The 24,423-nt window shown below is 46.4% G+C and overlaps 1 pseudogene; it reads right to left on the minus strand.

Moving 5' to 3' along the window:
- Positions 1–24,423, minus strand: part of LOC115323844 — an 87,405-nt pseudogene that overhangs the window by 21,209 nt on the left and 41,773 nt on the right.

Here is a 24,423-nt window from a genome sequence, read left to right on the forward strand (position 1 = left end):
CCGAAGAGCCGGATTCGACCGAGAGCCCTGGAAGCAGGTTAAAACAGATTGGAAATGCCCGATCGACGCTGCATCCAAAATCGGCCAAAAAAAAACTTCCAGTCTGCAAACCAAAAAAAAAAAAAAAGAGCTACATTCAACCTGACATTATTTGTTCACACCCAATTTTAGATCCGGACTGTATCCAATATTTTTGCATTCTGGTTTCGATGTTACATTTTTCTATTGGACACGTTATGCATGATATTTAATCAAATTACCGGTCCTTCAGAGTTTCCAGGATCATCTCTCTTGAACAATTGGAAAATGCGTAGGGCGTGTAAATTTCTCCGGTTCCCATAAAATACCCGCCGTCTTCGGGACATTCAGAAGCTTCCGCTCTTCCGTCATACTCCGCACCTAACCTGCGAGACGAGAACACGTTTGAGTTCGTTCGCAGCTTTAGCCATCCGCCATAAATAAGCATTATATGGAAATGTCCCATTAAAAACTTGCTAGCCGCCAACTCAGCTCTGTCCTGTCACAAAAATAAGAAGAAAAACAAAATAACTTCGGAAGTAATTACTCGCTCTTTGCTTTAGTCAGCAATTTACTCGATTTATGTTGATGTTATGTGAACTCTGCTCATACAACTTTTAACAACGAAACTGTCTGTTTTAGTGATTTCTACATGTTTGCATATACCGGATATTTCTGCACAGACATTCAAACATCCCTAAAAATGGAGTGTTTAAAAAAAAAAAAGTCAACTCTTCGGGAAGAAATTGCTAGCCACGGTGGATGTCAGGCATCGCAAAACAAAAACATACTTATTGGCGAAACAATGACATAAAATTAAGCGAGAAACTTTTAATTGGTGCAAATCAACATCTGGTTAAACTGCGAGCTTGCTGAGCGTTATCGAAAACCCCTATATCGGGCCATTTTATGACGACTTGAAGCGCGTGTGAAGCGCAGGGGCGTGCTAAACTTACATCGTGTAGCAGGCGCAAGGCCAACGATGTAAAAACGCGAATAAGAACATTGTTATGTATAATACGAGCAACATTCCGCCGCTTTGTGGAACTCTCTACGGCGCCACTCGGGCGATCACGTAGTGCCGCCATCCCGCTGCCGCGGAATCCGGAGATCGGGTTACCCGAGCCGCCCGCAACGCGAGCAGGCTGGGCCGTACGAAGATCGTGGAAATAAAAGCAGTTCATACTCAGCCAGCGAGTGAAGTGGTCTCCCTCTAGCTACAGGCCGAGACGCCCCAACATAACATGGGCGACGAGAAGCTGGATCCGAACCTACGAAGCCTGACTTCTACGGTGGGACACCGGTCCACAAGTCATGACGACGGAGCGGACAATCGAAGTTTTCACGGGCAAGTGCTGGTCTTCCTGTAGCGAGCGGCTCAGCTTCTACTTCGTGGCCAACTCGTTCACCGATCCGGTGAAGAAACGTGCACTTTTACTAACATTGTGTGGCGCGGAGACGTTCGAGACTGTTCGTGCTCTAGTTGCACCAAAAACACCAGGAGATGTCAGTTTCGAAGAACTGGTCTCAACCCTCAGAACGCACTTCGATCCTCAACCGTCTGAACTCTACAGTCGCTACAAATTCCAGCGTCGAGATCAACAGCAAGGCGAGTCGATTAGCAGCTACGTCGCAGCACTAAAGAAACTTTCAGCCGACTGCAATTTTGGAATAGTGACAACAGCGACCACGACTGCCGTATCGACAACGGATTCGTCGGGTCCAGCAGCCACTACGACGCCCGTACATACCACCAAACTGCCACTAGACGTCATGATACGTGACAGGTTTGTTTGTGGTGTAAAGGACGAGTTCCTGCAGCAACGCCTGTTCGCGGAAAGGGATCTCACTTTCGAGAAGGCTTTCGAGCTCGCAACCAGAGTCGAAAGCGCTTCAAAACAGCAACAGAGTATCAAGCATAAAACGGACCTCCCCCTAGTTCACAAGACATCGAAGGGAAAAGCTGAGAACCCCGGGCGATCGTCCACTCGACCTTGTTTTCGATGCGAAGGCCAACATAGTCCTTCGACTTGCAGATTCCGCAACGAGGAGTGCCGTTACTGTCACAAGCGTGGACACATCGAACATTCCTGCATCACGAAGAGAAAGCAAGGTAAAAGTGCAAGCCACAAAAGCAGTCAGCACAACGTGGACTTCACGCCCACAGCAGTCGACCGGCAGCGAGAGGAACATGGAGATTGTTACCATGAGCTAAAGAGCGTGACAGCGCACGGACCGTGTCCGAAATTCCTTGTGACATTGAAGATTGAAGGCAAATCACTAGAATTTGAAGTGGATTCCGGTGCCTCGTGTACCCTGATCAGCGAGGAGACGTACCGCAGGGTTTGGCGCCATAACCCTCCTCAGCTCCACGAAGACAACCTGCAGTTGCGCACCTGGACTGGAGAAGGCCTGCAACTTCTCGGTGCAGCGCAAGTGTCCGTTCGCTTCAAGTCTAAAGAATTCTTGCTGCCACTACTCGTCATGAGAGGGACTGGATGCAACCTTCTTGGCAGAGATTGGTTTCAAGCGCTTCGGATTCGGGTCTGTGGCATAAACCAAATGCAGCCAACTCCAACAGCCGTCACGACACCAGAGATACAGGAGGTCCTCGCACGCCACCCGGATGAAGAAGACATCTACAGTTACGCGGGCCCTTTGGTTCACCTGGAACTGCAAGACGGAGCAGCACCCAAGTTTTGCAAGGCTCGTTCTGTGCCCTTGGCCCTGCAAGGACCAATGGAAGAAGAACTTGATCGTTTGCAACATCAAGGCATCCTGGAACCGACGCAACACCACACCAGTGGTGTTCGTACGCAAAGGCGACGGCACATGTCGTGTTTGCGGCGATTACAGGAGCACTGTTAACGCAGCCGCAAAGAAGGCATCGTACCGCTTGCCAACAACGACTGAAGTGTTCGCAAATCTGCGCGGTAAAACTGTCTTCTCGACTCTGGATCTGTACCAGGCATACCAGCAAATGAAGGTCGACGACGAACCTGCTGCTGTGCTCACCATCAACACCACCAAGGGACTGTTCCAAGTCGAACGGCTCCCGTTCGGAATTTCTGCAGCACCAGCCATCTTCCAACGCATGATGGAGGCTCCTTTAATCCAAATAGGGTTTCCAACGAAGTTGGAGGAAGAAGACGACGTGTGCTGAATCGGAACGATTTCTGTTTGGCTCCTCTTGAAATACCTTTAGGCAAGACTTGGCGGCTATATCCAGACCACATCTGTGTTCATCGTGATACTCGCCGTCGACTGCTCGACCTGCACCCAACGGTGAGCTACCGGGGGCGGTGCCCATCCCTAGGATATGTACCATCGACTCTGCATGAAACAACTGGGTTCATAGTTGGTGGTCAGGAGACCCGAAACATGGCTCAACCTTCTCCAAGAAACTCCGAGGACGGATCTCAAGGTCTGTCAAAGTCCACAGCTCCCATTAAAAGTACTACTGCAGCGGGAACCCAAGCGATTACTCCCGGCGCACAGACTCCATGCCCCGCTAAAAGACCGCGGACTGATCATGAAGATGAGTTATCTGACGACGATAAAACTACATGCTACTCAGTAGACGACGCCATTGAAGTGGATGAAGACAAAACTCCATTCACTCTGGTATCGTACAAGAAAGATCGCCCTGCTGGAATACCGGTGGTGTTCAAACCAATCACAAGTGAGCAGTCATTCTGGAGAGTGAATCCTAACACAATAGCCAACGAGATCCTTAACATCACAAAGGAAAAACTTCTCTCCCATCGAATCAACAAGGATGGCAGCATGACTGTTTCCGTCGCTTCACTTCAATCGGCAAACAGGCTCCTTGCTGTGACATCCCTTTCCGCCATTGAAGTGACAACGAGTGTGCCTAACTCGTACTCCAGGAACCTTGGCAAGATCAAGGGAGTACCTCTGGAGTATTCTGACGATGAATTACTGGAATATCTAAAAGATTTCGGAGTCATCTCCGTTCAACGCCAAGTGTCTTACCGAAGACAAGACGACGGTAACACTGTTTCACGGAAAACAGAGAGCGTCCTCCTGCACTTTCGTCCAGATCGTGCAATGCCCCAAAGAATTCTGCTGGGGTTCACAAGCCACCCGGTAGACGAGTACTTTGGACCTCCAGTGCAATGCTTTAAGTGTCAAAGGTACGGTCATATAGCAAATTTTTGTCGTGGCCCAACCCGTTGTAAGGTGTGTGCAGGTGCCCACAACCACAAGGAATGCACCTCCAAACAAGAGCCGAAATGTGCAAATTGTGGCGGAGGACACTCTGCCGCATTTGCTGGTTGTCCAATCAAGAAGGCTGCCTCAACCACACGTAAAAGAGAGCTTCTGAACGGTAGAGAAGTCCGCACTAAAGCGCCGATCTTGAACCCAGAAGTTGTGCGTCCCCCGCCGTGCTTGAAAAGCTTGAACGACACGGCAGCCAAAAAGGTCACATACCGCGATGCTGTGAAGGACACATCGAAAACAAACAAGGAAAAAAGTATTGATGGCAAATCGCAACTTCACGGCTCGTGCAGCTGCGCCCACCGAACTGCTTTATCTAGCACAGCGGAAATGCCTACCAAAGAAAATGTCCCAGGAACATCGATCACAAGAACAAACTGCAGTCAACCAGTATCCGCTTCATCTGCTCCGCGGAGAAATAGACAAGAACAACGTGTAGACATTGGCCAACTTGTGCTTCCAATGCTTTTTGCTGCACTCAAGGCAATCATTAACGCGCTGCCTAACGCCAATGATCTACCAGAAGTTCGAGCCTTGCTAACGATGGAACCGCTTATTAAGTCTACATGCCTAACGATGAGTGGGCATTTTGATGACTGACGTATATAAACGCACATCAATATTTCAATGGAACGCGAACGGACTACGAACCAAAAGCGGGGACTTCAGACAATTCGTTGCTCAGTTTTGTTTCCCAATACTTGCAATATCTGAGGCCCGTGTGGATAGTTCTTTTCGACTGGCAAACTATGTATTATACAAATCTACGCGACCAGGAGGTCCTAGTCGCTGTTTACTCGGAATACGAAAAGATTTAGTCTCAACACTTCTTTTTTCCTCGACTTCGGATGTGCCAGAGTATGTTGCCTGTCAAGTACGCGTAAAACGGATGACACTTACTGTTGTGAGCATCTACATAGAGCCACAAATTTCGATGACAAGCGCTGAATTTAACTCGTTCTTCAAACGACTTACTGCTCCCTACATTATGTGTGGAGATTTTAATGCCCACCACACACTATGGGGTAGCTCTCATTGTGACCAAAGAGGAAACCTCATTGAAAATATTATCGATCAATATGACATAAGTATATTGAATGATGGTTCACCAACATACATAAAAGGAGCCAAATACTCCAGCTGCCTTGATCTTACGCTGTGTACTCCAGACATCTCGTACGACATGGATTGGCGCACAGATATAGACACCCGTGGCAGCGTCCACTACCCGATACTCATTCACCACCCGCGGCTAACTTCAAAACAACCAAATCATTGCGTAGCTTTTACGAACTGGAAGATTTTTCGTTTTCTGAACACCAGACAACTCGAAGAAATTCAGACAGTCGAGGACTTTGAGCGAGTGATCAGTGCTAACTTAACAAAATCCACAAAAAAGATAGCAGTTCCAAGAGAGACTGCCGGAGTAAACGGTGACTATGAGAAGCTTCGAGCTATTCGCCGGAGATCAGAAAGACGATATAGGAGATCGGGACGAACAGAGGATTTTTATGAAGCCCAACGTATCCACACTAAAATGAAACGGCTTTTGCAAAAACTTTCTAAACGCCGATGGAGAAAGCTTTGTGGAAACTTTTCACCTTTCACCCAGATCAAAATGGTGTGGAATATAGTACGCTCCTTGAAATCACCAGTAACTCAGAAAAGACAGTTCAGAGCTTTGGCCCTGTCACAAGGTACTTCGGAATTGACAGTGGCAAATCAATTTTGCGCTCTACTTAAAAGCAGGGAGACGCGATGACCTCCCCTGAATACTACGCATCATACGAAGCCGCAATTAAAAGTATAGGTGAAGAAATTAACTCAAGTAACTCACACCTAGATCGTGATTTCAGTATTCGTGAACTGGAAGGTGCACTGGCGACGATTAGTAAACGCACAACTCCGGGTCATGACCAAATAACATATCAAGCACTTGCAAACCTTGGTCCGGGAACTAAAACAAATCTTCTTGAGATCTTTAATGATGTCTGGAAAAAAGAAACTCTCCCGGACTCATGGAAACTGGCAAAGGTTGTTCCTTTACTAAAGTGTGGGAAAAGCCCAGCAGCCCTAGAATCGTTTCGTCCAGTAAGTCTCACTAGCTGTGTTGCGAAACTTCTGGAAAAGATGATACATCTGCGCCTTCAATGGTGGTTAGAATCCAATCACGTACTACCTGAACAAATGATTGGATTTCGTCCTAGGAGGTGCACTATTGACTCTGTGCTTGACCTTGTTACCACAGTGGAACACGAGCGCGCATCTTGGAACATAACCATAGCAGTCTTCTTGGATATTCATCGCGCCTTTGATACCGTGAGCCACACACATGTTCTGCACGGACTCATTCAACTGAAAGTGCGAGGACGGGTTGTACGTTGGATAAAAAACTTCCTGCTCCATCGCAAAATATTTGTAGCCACAAACGAAGGCAACAGCGCGGAACATGAGTTAAAACATGGGGTTTCACAAGGTAGCGTACTTAGCCCTACTTTATTCAACGTTGTCATGGCTGAATTACCCCAGCGACTCCCTCCAACGCTCCAAATCTCGATGTATGCAGATGATATTTGCATATGGGCATCTGGTTCTTCTTCAGAAACTTTACAATTGCAGTTGCAGTCTGGCCTCGATGAGACATACAAATACCTTCGTGAGAGAGGCATGGACATCTCAGCTAAAAAATCGGCAGTTCTACCCTTCACTAGAAAACACCTCAAAGGGTTTAAGCTCCATCTACGAGGACAAAACATCGAGCGAGTCAAGTGGCACAGATTCCTTGGTGTCGTGCTAGACTGTTCTCTTACATGGTCGAGGCATATTGATATGCTCGAAAAAAAAGTGAATGCTATTGTTAACGTACTTCGGTGCATCGCGGGTGCGAGATGGGGAGGGTCAACGGACGGTCTTCTTCTTCTCCATACAGCTCTTGTAAGACAAACAATCGCATATTCAATACCAGTTCTACAAGGAATTTCACCAACATCAGAAAAGCGATTAAATTATATGATAGCACGAAGTCTGCGCATATGCTTAGGTGTTCCACGGGCTACTTCTACTGAACTCGTATTCGCGGAGGCCCGAGAACCTCCAGTGGTTGTCCTCCGTACTCAAGAAGTATGTCGACACTACTTTCGTCTAGCCACACACGACGGTGGCCGTCCCTTGTGTCAAGACATTCTTCGTCAACGAATTCAATGCCAGTTTCGCAAACTTCTTATTACATTGCCAATTCGCGTACCAAATCATGTGCATTGGCTTCCTAACTTACAACGCCCCCCATGGACGATACCGCCACTGAAGATACAAACAGACATATCTGAAATTGATTCTAAATCATCTGTAGACTCTACTGTGGCAAAAATTCTCTCCCTGGATCATATACAACTTCACTACGACACTGCTGTTCATGTTTACACAGACGGATCGACATCAAATCGAGGCTCAACCTCTGCTTTTGCTATTCCCAAGTTTAATGTAAACAAATGCTTTCGGCTTTCGCACCATGTCTGTTCAACAACGGCCGAGCTCCATGCGATATTTTCAGCGTCGACATTTATTGACACTTTTAATAAGCCAGACAATTGGGTCATACTGACAGATTCTAAGAACGCACTAGAACTATTGAAGGGTATAAATATGCGGTCCTCTTTGGGACCTTTACTGTATCAAATTCAAATGACACTAGTCCATGCAGAGAGCCTTGGACACTCGATAAGTCTCCAATGGATCCCAGGGCATTGCGGAATTGCTGGAAACGTTGAAGCTGATCAATTGGCTACAGAGGCCTATATATATGACGCAATAGAACTAACCATCTTCACACCCACAGATGCCAAACTACTACTTCGGCATTACCGAGAGGAATATTCACGACGACACTGGTTCACTGAGAAATCTGTCGACTCTCTCCTTCCGCATATTGACCCGGACCTAAAATTTCCACCATACTCCGGAACAAAAAGGAAATACGACACTCTCCTGCACCGATTAAGACTCGAAGTGGCTTTTACTGGAAGTTTCTTGCATCGAATTAGACATCGTGGGACACCAGTATGCAAATGTGGTGATCCTTTTGAGGACGTTAGTCACATCCTCTTAGAATGTCAGTGCTACGCCAGTGAAAGGAATCGAATGAAAACTAGACTTCAACTATTGGACAGTCGTCCCTTATCTTTGGCAAAGATTTTGGGCCCTTGGGCGAACCGACAAACACTCAAAAGAGCACTAAACATTATTTGTGACTTTTTAAAAGATAGTGGACTTTTATACGAATATTAAGTACAGACATATGCCGTACGCCTATGGTGGTATATATCTGTAACTATGTGCACAAGTGAGTGAGCGTGACAGTATGTAGCGAGAGTGTAAGTGATATGCTCTATCCCAGCTGAAAATGAGACAACCAACACTCTGACAAGAAATGCATCAACAGCATCAACTGTTTTGTGCTGTGTTTTGAAGCAAGTGTTCCGTAACGCTCCGTTTTTTTTTTTGTTTTTTTTTGTGCGCGTGTTTGTGTGTGTGTGCTGGTGTGGTCGTGTCAGGCCTGTGCTCTTACTTCGTACTCATTTCTTTTCTTCTTTATTCATTATGTTTTTAGGTCTTAGTTCATATCACCTTCAAGTTTTGGAGTAGCCGGCGCCATTTCAAGGCTGCTAAATTCTCCATAGCACCATTTATTTTCTTCTTCTTCTTCCAACGAAGTTGCGGACGAAGACGGATTGTCCTACTGTAACTTCTCTAGGTGATTTTTTTCTGCGGCATTCCGATGCCGGCTCTTCCGGCACGCGGGGCTGTAGGCGTCTGAGCGCTGTGGAAAGTTCGCGGCCGAACATGAGCGCCGCTGGTGTTTTTCCACTTGTTGTACAGACGTTTGTGTGCTGTTTTAGCAAGAACCTTGCCAGTCTGCACGCGAATGTTGCTGTTTCGTTTTGACTTTTTGCCAACGCCTGCTTCGTCTCGAGGACCATTCTTTCCGCCTGTCCGCTTGTGGCGGGATGGTAAGGTGCACTTGTTATATGAGTCACACCATTTTATTTTAGGAAGTCTTCCACCTCGGACGAAACGAAGGATGGTCCATTGTCCGTTACCATCCTTTCGGGGACTCCAAACGTTGCGAAGAGTTCCCGCAATTCCTCAATCAGTGTGACTGACTGTATGTTGAGCATGCAGCGTACTTCTAGACACTTGCTGTACGCGTCGACAACAATCAGCAGCATCTTCCCCTCCACGGGGCCAGCGAAGTCCGCATGAATGGTCTGCCAAGGCGTCGTCGCGTGCGTCCGTTCGGGGATTGGTGCCTTGGGTGGTGCCTTCTGGTGTCGTCGACAAATTTCGCAGCTTCTTGCCAGTCTTTCAATGTCGCTGTCAAGACCTGGCCACCAAAAGTAACCTCGTGCGCATGCCTTCATAGCTACTACGCCTCCATGACCTGCATGCGCCAAGTCAAGCACATCCTTTCTCGCCTTTGTGGGAATGACCACTCTGGAACCTCTCAGGAGGCAACCTTGTTGCGCTGAAAGTTCTGTGCCGAGTCTGCAGTACGGTGAAAACTGTTTCTTTGACAGTTTATGCAGTTCTCCACTTGAAATAGCTGTGAGCACTCGAGACAAGAGTGGATCCTGTTGGGTCATTTGAGCAAGTTTACGTGGCGATAGTTCGACACTTGGAGGTGACGCCAACATAAGTACGTCCGCCGGGGGACAGGGCTACTTTTGCCGGAAGGGGCAACCTGCTGAGTGCATCAGCGTTTTGATGGAGTCTCCCCGGTCTGTAGACTAAATTGTAGGCGTAAGTGGCAAGCTTGAGGCACCATCGTGTCATCCTAGGTGATAGGACTTGGGGCACTTGCTTTTTTTCTCCCAAGATGCCAAGCAGAAGTTGGTGATCTGTTAAAACTGTCACGTGTCTGCCTGCAATGTACTGGTGAAAATGACTAACACCGTAAATTACTGCCAAGCCTTCCTTGTCGAGCTGGGAGTAATTCTTTTCCGCGGCTCCCAATGTTCTCGATGCGAACGCTATAGGGGCCTCTCTGCCAAGTTTATCTTTCTGGGCGAGCACGGCACTGACACCGTATGGTGACGCGTCGACAGACAAGAGAAGAGGCTTCGTCTCATCGTAATGAGCAAGCACAGTGGAAGATTGAATCAAGCCCTTAAGTGCATCAAAAGCAGCCTGGTGCTTCCTTTCCCGCTTCCAGGTTGTATTTTTCCCCAGGAGCTTGTACAACTCGGCGGCAACTGTCACGCGGTTTTCCAAAAAGCGGTCGTAGAATACGAGAAGCCCAAGAAAAGCTTGCAGCGATGTCTCATCGGTTGGCTCGGGCGCTTGAAGGATAGCTTGCACTTTCTCCTCGGTAGTGTGCACTCCTTTAGCGTCAATTCTGTATCCCAGAAACTCAAGTGACTCGATGCCAAATCGGCACTTCCTCCCTTGCTTGAGGCGTAGTCCTGCCTTGCTTAGCCTCGATAAAACCTGGTCCAGGCGTTCCGCATGCTCTAGAGTGCCCTTCCAGGGATGTTATGTATAATACGAGCAACATTCCGTCGCTTTGTGGAACTCTCTACGGCGCCACTCGGGCGATCACGTAGTGCCGCCATCCCGCCGCCGCGGCATCCGGAGATCGGGTTACCCGAGCCGCCCGCGACGCGAGCAGGCTGGGCCGTACGAAGATCGTGGAAATAAAAGCAGTTCATACTCAGCCAGCAAGTGAAGTGGTCTCCCTCTATATACGGGCTGAGACGCCCCAACATAACAAACATAATTCGCGTTCGGCAGTGGTCTGAGTTGAGAACACAGAAGCGTGCAACCCATTCATACGGCGGCGTTTGCTTACGTTTTCTTACGTTACGTTATGAGTAGGGTTCCGTATTTTTTGTAAATACCAATGAACCCCGATAGATAACACCGAAGTGGGGAAACCCCGAATCGGAGCTGCTTTTAAATAGATAAAGCCCCAGTTTCAGCTGAAGACATTTTTATCTGCAGCCTTTTGTTTTTGGTCGTCCTGAACACTATCATACCCGTAATAACTGTTCTTTAAATTCCTTCTTTTTTTTTTGGGGGGGGGGGGGGGCGGGGGGTGGGGGGGGGGGGAATCACGTTGCTTGCCCCGTCTCCTATTCTCGGTATCCGGATGGTGTTTTTAAAAATATTTGGGTCACGGGATAAATTCTATAGACCATGACAGAAAAGAAGACACCCGGGGAGAGGGGGGTTATTAGGAATCACATAATCTACAACTTTGTACTGTTTTCTTCAGGCATTTGGAAGGATCCCAGACCTTTTGGTGACCTACAGGCTCCAGTTCAGACCAGATCTGGGCGCCAGTCGGTATAGGTCCAGAAACAGAAGACCATCGAAGATTATTTTAATTATTTGACGATTTCGAAGCTTTTGGTGAAGGCGTCGAGGAGGACCTTTTCTGCAACTCTTCCCGTTTAAGATTCTGCAGACCCTTACCACACCAGCAATCGAATCAGGCGACATTCTCAGCTCAAAAAATCCCGAACATAGCCTTGGTTGCTGCAATAACAACCAGGTCCCTACTTTCAGTCGTTTTAAAGATACTGGTTTAGTAATTAAGTGTTCATTCACCACCTTATTTTTTCAAGATCGCCTGCTGCAGCTGACACTAAATTTAGCCCCGCTGCACTTCGATTTTTTTTTCCGGCCACTATAAATAAACACGTAAAGACACCGTTTTTGAGAAGAATATTAAGCCCTCAAAAAGATTCCACTAATTTAAAGAAAAAAAAATCGGATAAAATGAAACCCATTAAATCTAAAGAGTTATGAGTCACCGAAACATCCGTGCTTGTATGCCTCGCGCGAAGCTACTCATTGAACTGCTTGCCACGCTCCATATGAAGCACGAATGTCCCAGTGTCTCGAAACCTAAGAAGACGTAAGTTCAAGCAGCATAAAGCAACGTAATAAAAGCCTGCTGTGTCAAATTATCTCAACGCGTCAAGGCATATTTGAGGGCGTTCGTTCTGTGACACGGAACCAGGCTCTAATAACTCACAATCTTGCGGTGATTACGGCTGCCATTTCCACTCCATCGTAGTTGCCGTTGTCCCTAACAAAGCCATACTTCTTTCGGGAGCACACGCCCCCTCGAACAGCATACCCTGTGGTGCAACGCAGAGAAATTACTGTAAGCAGTTTTCTAGAAGTAATGACACCTTCCTTAAAATTAGCCTTCAGGCTATAGTCAGCTCACATTATTGGCATAAAGAAAAACGAACACATGACTACACTGACTCGTTGAAATCAAAAACATGAAATTTTTTGCAGAATAATGGGTGACACAATATGATTTCCATTACGGGAGTGCCGAAACGAACGCCGTCGTTGGCGATCGCTTACACTGCGAGTATGATAACAACCGTCACCGACAGTGGCGGATCCAAGGGGGGGGGGGGGGGGGCGGGGGGGGGGCCCCTAAACGCCTCGCCAGGCAACCCCCTCCCCCCCCCCTCCCCCGGGGTTCTTCGCCAGCTCGAAGAAAAAACGTAAGCAATCGACGCGAGAAATAAAAGATTAAAACAGCGGTGGGTGGACGCGCCTGTTGGGCGCTTCCAAAGTGGGGTTTATCTCCGTCAAGGTCACGGTACGTCTTCCCGACAGGGACGGCGCCAGGAGTGTTTCGAAGTGGAGAGACAGTGGGGAGGCGCACCAAATATCAGGCTCCTCGACTACAGGCACACTTGCAAACAAGGCCAGTACGTCGACCACGGGGGAAAAATACCTTCACCATATCTAGTCCCCTTTCTCTCTCTCTCTCTCTGCCCCTGGTCACCGAACATCTAAAAACAAAATACGTATACACCTCACAGTAGGATTTGATGAAGTAATCTCCAAACAACTTGTTCACAACACAGGCAGGGAATGCAAAACGTGTAAAATTGAAAATGTTACTTTTTGTGGTCAGATGCAACGACAACCGAACTGTCACTCTCAATTTTTGAAATGGCATATATATTGGGAACCACGCCATCCTATAAAGCTGTGTGTGGGCGCCACAATAACTGTCCCTCATTTCTATTTTCTTTCAATCTGCTCGATTCACTTCAGCACCGTGGTCGCAAGACAAGCTGTTGACCTTCTAGGTACCACAATGCTCTTGTCTCCTGTAGTCGGTGACAGGTTGTGGGGATTCCTATGGTCTCCCTTCCCCGATGGCTGTGATAACGGCCGCGGGTCGGAACGCTCGGTCGCCTTCGCCGTGAGCTCCGACCCGTTCGTGAGGTGGAGGGCCGCCTGGCTTGGGGGGCCCTCCTCTCACTCTCTCCCGGGGGGACCTGTTTCCATCCCCCCGCTCGGATGCGAATCACTACCGACAGGCGAGGAGGTTTCGCCTCTTGTTTTCCCGCTTTCGGGAAAGGGACTCGTCCGGGTGACCGCGAAAGAGATAGCACATGTGTCGGCGACTTCTCCGACGCTTCCCCGGTCTTGGCTCTCCGGAACCCCGCGTCTGGCCAGGTGAGGACCTTTTCTTACCTTGCCGGCGCGGGGGGCATTTTGGATGGGGACATTGCAGCTCATTTTAAGAGTGTTCTAATAAATGCTTTTGGACTCTGTCCTTACTCTGGTACGCGTGTCTTCTCTTCCGCTATCTTCGAGAGAGTGAGACAAGGTAGACGATCATTAGCACCGACGGAGGTAATTAATCGAACCGACCCGCGGTAATGTAGGCCTAAACGTCGTCTACATGGCCGTGGAGATGTGGGGACCGCGCGCTACTAGGTTTGACGTCTCCTTTGAGATATCGCCGCTTTTGAGACAACCCTTTGGTGACTGTATCGGTACCTGCGTTAGTTGGTAGCTAGCAATCCCCACAAGGTCAAGAACGAAGTGGAAGCTTCTCCCACCTCCCTCTACTTTAGCAGAGCGAACGCTGGAGTGGAGGTTGCCTCCTCTTTTGCGTTCGCTCTGCTAAAGTGGAAAGGGGTGGGAGAAGCTTTCACTTTGTTCTTACCCTGTAACCGACTATAGACCGTTTTCGTGTCACGGCTGCCATGTTGAAATATTACATAGTTGGATGGGGCGACAAAAACTAGGCAATAATTAAAGCATATACTGTAATAAAAATATATAGCCTAGAAAAAACAAGAACTACTGGCACGCATCCCTTGAATTCTAGCGCCTTTCAATCGGCAAATAAATTGATTTTCTATTTTGTCCGAACTCAGCTACGTCAATAGTCAACATGGCGGCCAACACGAAAAAACGGTCTACAGGCAAGCTTTGCGTAGATGTGTTCCTACCCATTTCGTTGGCTCGGCATCTCCACGAGGCAGCAGAAAGTTAGTTTTGGCAGCGAAATTTTGACGCGCGGGAAAAGTGTCTCTATTCGTCTTCTAAAACTTCAATAAGGGTGTCATGGAAGGTGCAATCTTGAGTTCACAGATATCAACTTCATCCGTCAACTCGCCCCCACATCACTGCCACTGATGCCACCATTCCCCATTTGCCCCCTTCCCTTCATAAGACGTGGAGACGAGGCCCACCCACAGAAAGCAAAGCTCCGCCCACACAAAACAATGATAGTGTGCCAGTGGTCGTCTTCTGGTATACTACCCAGTGGCAAGCGATAAGCACCATCGTTAAAAAAATTCCATTCAATATACGAGTACAAATTATATAGGGGTGATTTCAGATAAGATCGACCAAAGGGTGGCTGGTCGACATTTTTAAATCAACTGATGTTTTTATATGGCATTGTCTAGTGTCTGGTATGAACGAATCCACACTTAGTTTTGACCAGAAAAAAAATTTGGAGACAAGAAAAATCGTAAGGCAGGGAGAGGTGGACAGTTGCAATAACGCGCACTGATGGAGGGGGCAAGTTTGAAAGTGAATAATTAAAACAATAAAATTAGGAGAATTTTAAAACTTTTTACAAACAAACTATGGGTACAACTTGCTTGTAATATAAAGTAATAATATTTATTAAAAATTTATTTAGTTTTTTCTAAAAATTGCCAAACATGCCTGCTCGAACGACAAATGGCAAACTTTGGAAATCTGTATCTCATGAAATAATTTAATCATTATTACATAACTTGCAGACATTATTTTACTAATATATGGCTATTATTGAAAAAATAAATAAGGTATCTGAGTGACACAATAGTTACAATATATTTAGGCAAACATGGGAAAAAAAATCAAACAAAGAAAAATTCCAGTGCGAATAAAAAAAAAACACCACCTTCGATTTTTTTTTAAATTTGGGTACCCTGTTATACTCTATTTCGGCATTCATTTCTATTAAAAACATGTTGCATCATTGCACTGTGAAAGAAGAAACAACTCCCCAAAGTAGGGTCCTTTTTCAAAGCCTACACTTAGCAGTGTCCTATACAAGAAGTGACTCTGAGTTCCAGTTTCATGAAACTTGCACAAATCTTTTATATACATTTATTCAGATGAGGTCATTGATAAAAAGAGCGATCGGTCACACAGTAAAAGGGAGGAGAAACTATATACAGCATTTTACATAAGCGTACAAAGTGGTATCATATTAGAGACTAATGATTTGAGAAAAGATGATGCAGTGTGAAGCTGTACCTTCCGGTATATTTTACATCTAGAGTAAAATAAATAACTTTACTTCCACACACAAAAACAAAGATATAATAGTAAGATATTTAGGTTGGCTGTGTATTTACGATTACAAACAATTCCAGGTGACGGATGCCATAGTGCCTAACTGGAGCAGCTTCGATGCTCTCGGTGTATGAATGAATCGTGGCAAACCGATATATTTTATCCTGCTCGAGGATAACATTTTGGGATTTTTTTTATAGTGATCAGATAAAAATTATTAGTAACCACCAACAAAAACAGTAGGTTAAATACCCCGTGAAGAAAAATGTGATAAATAAGATGTCCCTGCATTCAAAATGAGCAGTCCTTAGGAAATCAAATTCGGCACTTTACGCTAAGGTTTTCCTCGCTGTACCCATTTAATAAAGTTGCTTCCAAGCAGATCCGACTGTCCGTGCTACATATACGTCACAGGTCCCTTCTGTTGATGACTTGCTGAGCCGCCACGCGTGCCAAGACTGAATGCCAGGGAAGGCGCGCACCGTCAGCCACTCTTCTTTTTTTTTGTTCACGATACCGAACAACCTCATTTTCGTCCAGATATACAAGATGCACGCCTTTCAGTTTCTTTGATAGAACACTCACCATTGTCCTGGCCGTCTGAATTGCGCTTACTGAACGTTCTCTCAGGTTGTTCAGCGTGGCCTGGTGCTTCACGAGTCCGCCAACTCCGTCACATGTATTTTTCCCATGTCCAGATGCAGAAAATAACCACTGGGCTTGTGGGCAATCGTCCTTTGCAAATTGGTGAAGCTGGTAGCGATTCTTGAAATGACTGGCGACGCCGTCACTTACGTACGTCACGTACGAGTATACCGCAACGTTGTCTTCAACCCACTCCTTCACTTTTTCTAGAGCCAAGCAAGCGTGAGCGGCGTCGTGACACAGGTCCTCACTGATGATGGCAAAGCTGTTTGTAGATTTTCTTGTCGTCACTACACATGTAAATATCGAAACTTGTTTTTTTTTTTTTTCAGTGATATGCTTGCACTTCGTCAGGAAGCACGATGGTCCAGTTTTCAGCAAAGTCAAAATGAAAGACAATGCTCCCGCGTTGCATGCACTGTTTTTCATCGTAAATCGCTTTACCTTGCGTTTGCCGGATATGGTTGTGAAGTACCCAACTTCCAACCGTCACTTGGATGACTTTTAGGAAAGTCTCAGGTTCCAAAGTTTTTTTCACAAGGTCGCCGGACTCCCATGTTGCAAGCACAATCTCTTCATCCTCCGGGATATCAAGTTCCTGGAGTGTAAGAAACTGGCCTTTTGGGCAGTGATCACAGTCTCCTTGAAGGCACAGTTCTGTTGCTGGGTCGCACAGAAATGCCGAGTTCATTTCACCAGTGTTGAATGTTGAGCCTGTAACGTTCTCTAGAGCGGCAATACAAAGACAATAATTGGCGCAGCGCACACAAACGCACACTTCCTGGTGTGGAATACATTGGACCCATCTAGGGCGCAACGAATAAAATTTCGTTAGCCCAACGCCGGAATCGGGATGCTTGTCTTTGTATATACGGAAGGCCTCTCGTATTGAGCGTGTCATGAAGCGCTTTGGCACGAACGTTTTCTCTCCGTTGAGCATGACAGAGATGACGTCCTTCTGGTTGGGACTTTGGCGCGAACATTGTAGCTCGTCTTTCGTGAAGTACTCTAGGGCAGCAGACAGGTTCTCAGGGCTCACCTTGCACCTCGTGTAAGGATCCGGCTCATACCACACGCCATGCTTTTCCTTGAGTTTTCGGGATTTACTGATGAGGTACATTGAGGCCTGTGGAATCATCTTTTGAACCTCATTCTTCGTCAGTGTTGACGGCAGGAGTGTAAGCAGTTGACAACGTTCCCGACAGAGGTGGTGGTTTCAAAGGCCTGCCGAAAGTTGTCCACCCACTCAGTGCATGTGGAGCATGTTGGTTCGGACGACCCCGATGGTGCGTCCCTGTCGTACGCAATACGTAGCCTTGAGCGTATATTCTTGACAGCAACCTGCTCCAGTTCTGCCTGCTTTCTCTTGACATAGGCAGGCCTGTCCCGACTTCTTACGACGCTTGGTTGTCTCAGCGGCGACACATCTGTAGGTAGTATGCTGCGATTTAGATCTTCAATTGCTTCTTCAGCTGGCACAAATATGTCAGGGCACTGCTCTGAGCTTCGCATCGAGATCTCCTTAGTGATGTGCATGAAGCAATGGTAGCACAGGTAGTCCGTCGCACTCACTTTGGTGGAACAGTCAGGCGGAAGAATTTGCTTCAACGAGTTTAGGTCCAACTCGCCAACACTTCGAAAATTCCGCTGCTTTGGTATAGTCTTTTTGTGTTTGCAAAAGTAATCTGCACAAAACACTCGTTTGGAGCTCCAGGACGTCTTCATAATGTATACATAAATAATAGAAATTAAACCCCAACTGATGGCATATAATTGCCAAGTGAAAGAACTACTGGGTGCACAAGTGACAAGTCCGAGGCTGAGGAGCTCACTCACTGCAAACGTACATTTGAAAAGAGAGGTCACAACTGAGGCTGTCGGCAAAGCTTGATCCACGTCAAAGGAAGAAAGAGGGAAAGTCTCCAGACAAAAAATTGTGGTCAGCGGCCTTCGAAAAAGACTTTCCGGAATCGCACTGTCGTCCCTCCACGCGCTGATATGAAAGCACCCGAGCTTCTACCACGTGGTTCATGACACAGCCTGAGCCATGTCGGCGACCGGTTCGCGAGGGGTTGGCGGTGGGGTTACGTTGATGGTCACTCGGATTAGCCCTTGCTGTACTGAGCTACCGCCTGCAGTGCCTTATCGCCGGCTGGTGTCAACAACGAGAACACACACACCCTGTCTACACCAAAACTACAAGCGTTCACCGCACACGCGTCGCCGCCGCTTTTAAGCTTTTGTGAAATTGCTTTCTTTTGCCGCGGAGAACCGCCTTATCTTAACTACGCGCCTGAAATCCTTCCAGGCGGGCGTACACAATATCAAGCGTTTCGAGAAATGCCCGTGGAGTAGAACTATGGGAAAATTCGGAGCCCGCGATGTCGATATCGTCGCCGTTGTGTTAGTACGCCGTCGCGTACTGCAGTCCCCCGTTGGGGGAGGGACGGGGGGGGGGGGGGGGGGCGGTCTTACTTCGATAACATGGCGACAGCGTTTACACTCTATGTATTTACGCGAGGCTCGAGTATTTGGGGATAATGCTGCCGGTTGGTGTGCCCCTTTGTGCCTGATATTATCGCCCGTGACGCCAGCGAGTGAGATGGCGACAGGCATGACTGCTCAATAAACAGGCGTCGGCGGCCATGTTTTGCTGGTTGAAGCGAACCCCCTTGTCCTTGACAGCGAGCGGGGAAATGCGAAAAAAAGATTGTATCGGCCGTTTTACCAGAACTAGCGACGAGTGTCGTCTGCGGTTTCCGGCAACTATTTTGCCATAGCTTAGCGAGGAAATGATTTTTGCTAGCCACAGAACACTACCACGCAGAAAGGGAATGCTTGAACATGTTTTTGTTCTGGATATATATCAGGGATATATATGAGAGAGAGAGAGAGAGAGATGAAGGTAGAGCGGAAGAGGGAATAGCATATAGTGTCGCAGGAGAATAAAGTAAACAAAGTTCCTAGTGGCCGATGGCTGCATGATCTTTTCTCGGATCACTAGTCCGTAATATGATACCTCTTTGTACACAGTAGTTTCTCCTTAATTTAAGTGTGTGAACGATTTCTTTAGTTATCATTGGCCTCATCTGAATAAAAATATATAAAAGATGTGTGTTGGTTTCATGAAACTGGAACTCAGAGTCAGTTCTTGTATAAAACACTGCTAAGTGTAGGCTTTGAAAAAGGACCCTACTTTGGGGAGTTGTACCTTCTTTCTCAATAAAATGATGCAACATGTTTTTAATGGAAATGAATGCCGAAATAGAGTATAACAGGTTACCTAAATTTAAAAAAAAATCGAGGGTGATGTTTTTTTTTTATTCGCATCGGAATGTTTTTTTGTTTGATTTTTTTTCCATGTTTGACTAAATATATCCTAACTATTGTATCACACAGATACCTTAGTTATTTTTTAATTATTAGCTATATATTTGTAGAATAATATCTGCAAATTATATCATAATGATTAAATTATTTCATGAGATACAGACCTCCAAAGTTTGCCATTTGTCGTTCGAGCAGGCATGTTTGTCAATTTTTAGAAAAAGAAATAAATTTTAAATAAATATGATTACTTTATATTACAAGCAAGCTATACCCATAGTTTGCGCCTCAAACGTATTAGAGTTCTCCTAATGTTATCGCTTTAGTTATTCACTCTCAAACGGGCCCCCTCCATCAGTGCGCGTTAATGCAACTGTCCACCACCTCATGCCTTACGATTTTTCCTGTCCCCAAGTATTTTTTCTAGTCAAAACTAAGTTTGGATTCGTTCATACCAGACACTAGACAATAACATATAAAAACATCAGTTGATTTGAAAATGTCGACTAGCCATCCTTTGGTCGATCTTATCTGAAATCACCCATAGGGTATCTTCCATGGATCGCGGTACTGTGAAATAAGTAAAAAAGATAGGCGCCTGAACATAGAAGGCTCAAACTTTCAGCGAATGCGCATTTAGGTGGTGCATTTTGCCGAGTGAAAGCATCGACTGATTTGTATTGCAGTAGGCTGGATTGCGAATCAAGGTTTGTCTTGCTGAAGTCCTGCGGTATCTACAGCAGCCATCACTTGAGACCAGCTAATGCATGGGGCTCTATGAGAAAAATGGGGAAAACTGCAATTTCTTACCTGAGGAGGTTGTTCTCGATGGTGAAAATTTTATCGCGTTTTCCTGGCATGACAGTTTATATTCTTGGCAAAACTATCAAAAGCGATTGGAATACCAATCTTTTTTTAATAAATGTTTTGGGATTGAGGGGTGAGGGTTGCGACTTTTTCTTGTGCGCAAACTGTGATGCGGCTCAACGAGACAAGGGCTACTGAGGGTCAATGTGGAGTCATTCGTGATCTTGAACTCATCAGAGCGTAGCAGGCGATAAGTTAGAAGGTATTTACTGGGGATATCCGCATCGTTTTAAGAGCTTGTACAGGGTACGTCTGATGTAAGCTTTTGTTTTCAACTGCAGGGGGGGAGACTCTATAACAATCTAAAACTCGTAGCGTGGAGTTAATTTTTTAAACATGTCATTTATTTAGCAATTGAAGCAAGCAAAGCCGGCAAAGTCGGAGGTGCTCCGGCACATTTGGTTTTTTTTTTTTTTTTATCGGCGTGGGAACGCTTAACAAATACCAGTTCGATCTTCATACACCCGATATAATGATCCCACACATCGTAAAACACTTGCCTACAAACTTCAACCTTCCTACTTTTGTGTGTTTCTCCCACAGGCTTGCGTGTATTGCCTGGTGTCAAACAATGGCCACCGGTGGCACCACCGACGAGCTGTCGATCCGCGATCCAGCCTACTACAATAGAGATCAGTAAACTACACTGACTACTGTTTAACTCTTGCTATAATATTGAGATAGAAACATATTGAACTCACCAACAAGATCGTCTTCATTGCCCCGAATGTTTGATTCACTTAGAGAGTACCTAAACAGATGTTACGAAGGAAACGTTACATAGTGTATAATTACACAAACAGAACTAGGTATCTATAAACCCTCACCCAAGTTTATGAGCAGCGGCGGCAAACGTACACGCTAAATCAAATCGAAACACGAAAATTGAGACTTCCGTTTCTTAATAGTTAGAGCAAACCATCCTACAAGGGTGCCATGGCAAATGACGGCCTTCTGCAATTACGCAGCACATTGGAGTGCCAGATGGAGAAAAAGAATGGCGTCCTCATAACTGATATTGTGTGTGTGTGTGTGTGCGCGAACACACACAAAACAATATATATTAGGGGGGACCTGCGTATTTAGGCAGCCTTGTACAATATACAAAGTTATAAGAAGCAGCATTAAGGATTGTGGGGCGGTCCAGCTAAGCGAGATGCAATCCGGAGCAAGTCAGTGCATGTGGACCCGATTGCAGAGCAAGTCATTCCTGTGTAGGTGGTTTGCTCGTAGACACAAGACGAATACAGACAACGACTTCCTTTTAAAAACAGCAGTTGCGGGGGGGGGGGGGGGGGGGGGCCCGGGGGGGGGGGGGGGGTACTGTTGGACAATCAGTAAAGAAAAAAAAAAACAGCACTGGCAACGACATTTAAGTTTAATGTCCTATAAAAATTAAGTATTTAAGAATATCACAGTAGAAGAGCCTACGCATTTCCTATGGCAACTTTTGGGTCTTCATTCTTGTCAACTACTGAACCTACTGGCGTCAAAGTGATTGTATTCGAAAGAGTTTTGCGGAATAGCATTTTTCGATTTTGCGTTCATTATCTTTTTAGGGCCTCGAGTTTTGAGAAAAAAAAACAAAAAAAACAATTCGTTTAAGTTCCACTTTCAAACGTCTAAACAATTAAAATAAAGGCTAAATGTGAATTGTAGTGCCGAGTTGCTGTGTAAAATGTATCTGTGTATCTATACCTGATGATGGATTTCCTCGGTTGCACCCAGGAATCCTGGGTTCGAGCGCCACCCCTGCCCGTTTCGATCTGGATGAGCATCGTACCGGCGTGCAGTCGCCACACCACCACTCCGCAAAAAAGCCGAGCACGGTACACTCTGAGAAAAAAAATGGAGGAAAAGGGTAGCAACGGCGCGTCTTCCTCCCTTCTACTGACGCGCCCCCAAGCGGACACAAGGAGAATGGAGGAACGAGACGTTTTTCTCCTTCTCCAGGCAGACGGGAGAAAGCTTTCGCCCTCCCGACTCATCTTCTTTCGGTTTCGTTTTTCGAGCACGTCGCACACGTTGTTTAATAAATGTTGTTGTGTTGATTGAGCTTCAGCGGCAGCTAAGGCCGCCTGTAATTTCATCTCCCAGTCCAAACGTGCAGAACATTCGGTTCCATTGACATTTTTACCACTAATTTTATCAAACGAGCAAACGAAGCTGCTAGAAATAGCGAAGTTCCGGAGCAGTGCCAGCAGCGCTATGGTGTACTAGAAGACTGGGCAGTGTAGCGAGCGCCGGCGGAGGGGGGGCTCTTTCAGTGATGACCGGATCGGTGGCCGCGAGAGGGCGCAACGTGTAGTAGGCGTGCTGCCGGAGTGCGGAGAGCAAGCAGCGGTAGCGCTTGGCTGGCTTGGCGTTCCGCACGGGTTCGATTGTTTCGTATTGTATGGCTAACTCTTTACGGTATTTTTTTATTTCTGCTGTTTCACATATTATTTATCGCACTAATTCGTTGCGAAATGCTTTGCCCGAGACGTGCACCTTCGGGCAGGACGCCACAGTACACATCGCGACACTGCTAGCGCGAACAAGGCATTGGCGCTTTCTCGCATTTACTTCGAAAGAGTATTAGTGAGGACGAATTTTTATCATCTGCGTTATAGACCCGAATGAGCTTTTTCCCCAGCAGTTAGAACTTTGCTGAAATCCTTTGGTTTTTCAGAGAAAAACCGGCGATCGCTTGTTCGCGCTAACAATGTTGCGTTCTGATTAGGCGGGAAATCCATCCCCCAGGGAAACGTTCGGGGAGTCTCTTGAAAGAGACGACCCAAACGTGTGTAATCCCCTGGATAACGTAGGATAAGCATACTGATGGCATGATACCTAAACAAATGTGTGCTTTTGTGACCCTATAATTTCGCTGTCACTGTAGTTGTGATCAATGAATTCAGTGGTTGAAGGGCACTACCCTAATGAATTGTTTCAACGTTTGGGAAAACGAAATGGGGCTTACAAAACGGATTATATCGTCTATTTCCGTAGGCTGCATGGAGGTGCCATTGTCGGGTCTCTAGCCTTTGTCGTATTTGCTGTTACTACGTAATGTCTTCAAACAGGACTGTGCGAATAGTTAGAAAACTGTATCCACTCACCAGCTCTGGTAGTAACCACAGTGGATAAATTCTTATCTATTCACTGAGCACCAGCTATATTGATATGTGTGGGCACCAGGGCACGCAGATAAATTTTTTAATTATACAGTGGGCGCCAGCGCACAGATGAGATTAATGAGATGTACCCAAGGATTCCGAGGCGATACGGTGCTTGCTTTTCCCAAGAGCTCGGGAGAGGGGGGCTCCCGAGCTCCCCCGCAGTCAGCGCCTATGGCGTTTTGTACCTCTACGTTCTCCAACGTGAGGTCATGATCTTGATGAGCTTCGACAACTTCAGGATAAATGACTCAGTATCTTCCGCTGGGCCATAAGACCCTTCAATTTTCTTGCGGTAAAAAAAGAGGCCTCTTAGCACCTCCTCATTGAAGAGACGGAGTGCTGGGCCAACCCTCAAAATTTTAAAGCCGTTAGGAAAAAAAAAAAAAAATTGCTGATGTGAGGCCATAACCTTTAACGTCACATTTTCACAGCCACTTCTCCAAGCCTTTCTAATAGAGTCAGCTTGCACAGGACCCTTTGGTGTGTCCAAACCAGTGTCTATAAAACCGAGTTAGCAGATATACTTGAGAATGCAAAA

Source organism: Ixodes scapularis, unplaced genomic scaffold (assembly GCF_016920785.2).
Source record: "Ixodes scapularis isolate PalLabHiFi unplaced genomic scaffold, ASM1692078v2 PGA_scaffold7__128_contigs__length_106722199, whole genome shotgun sequence".
Taxonomy (NCBI): Eukaryota; Metazoa; Arthropoda; class Arachnida; order Ixodida; family Ixodidae; genus Ixodes; species Ixodes scapularis.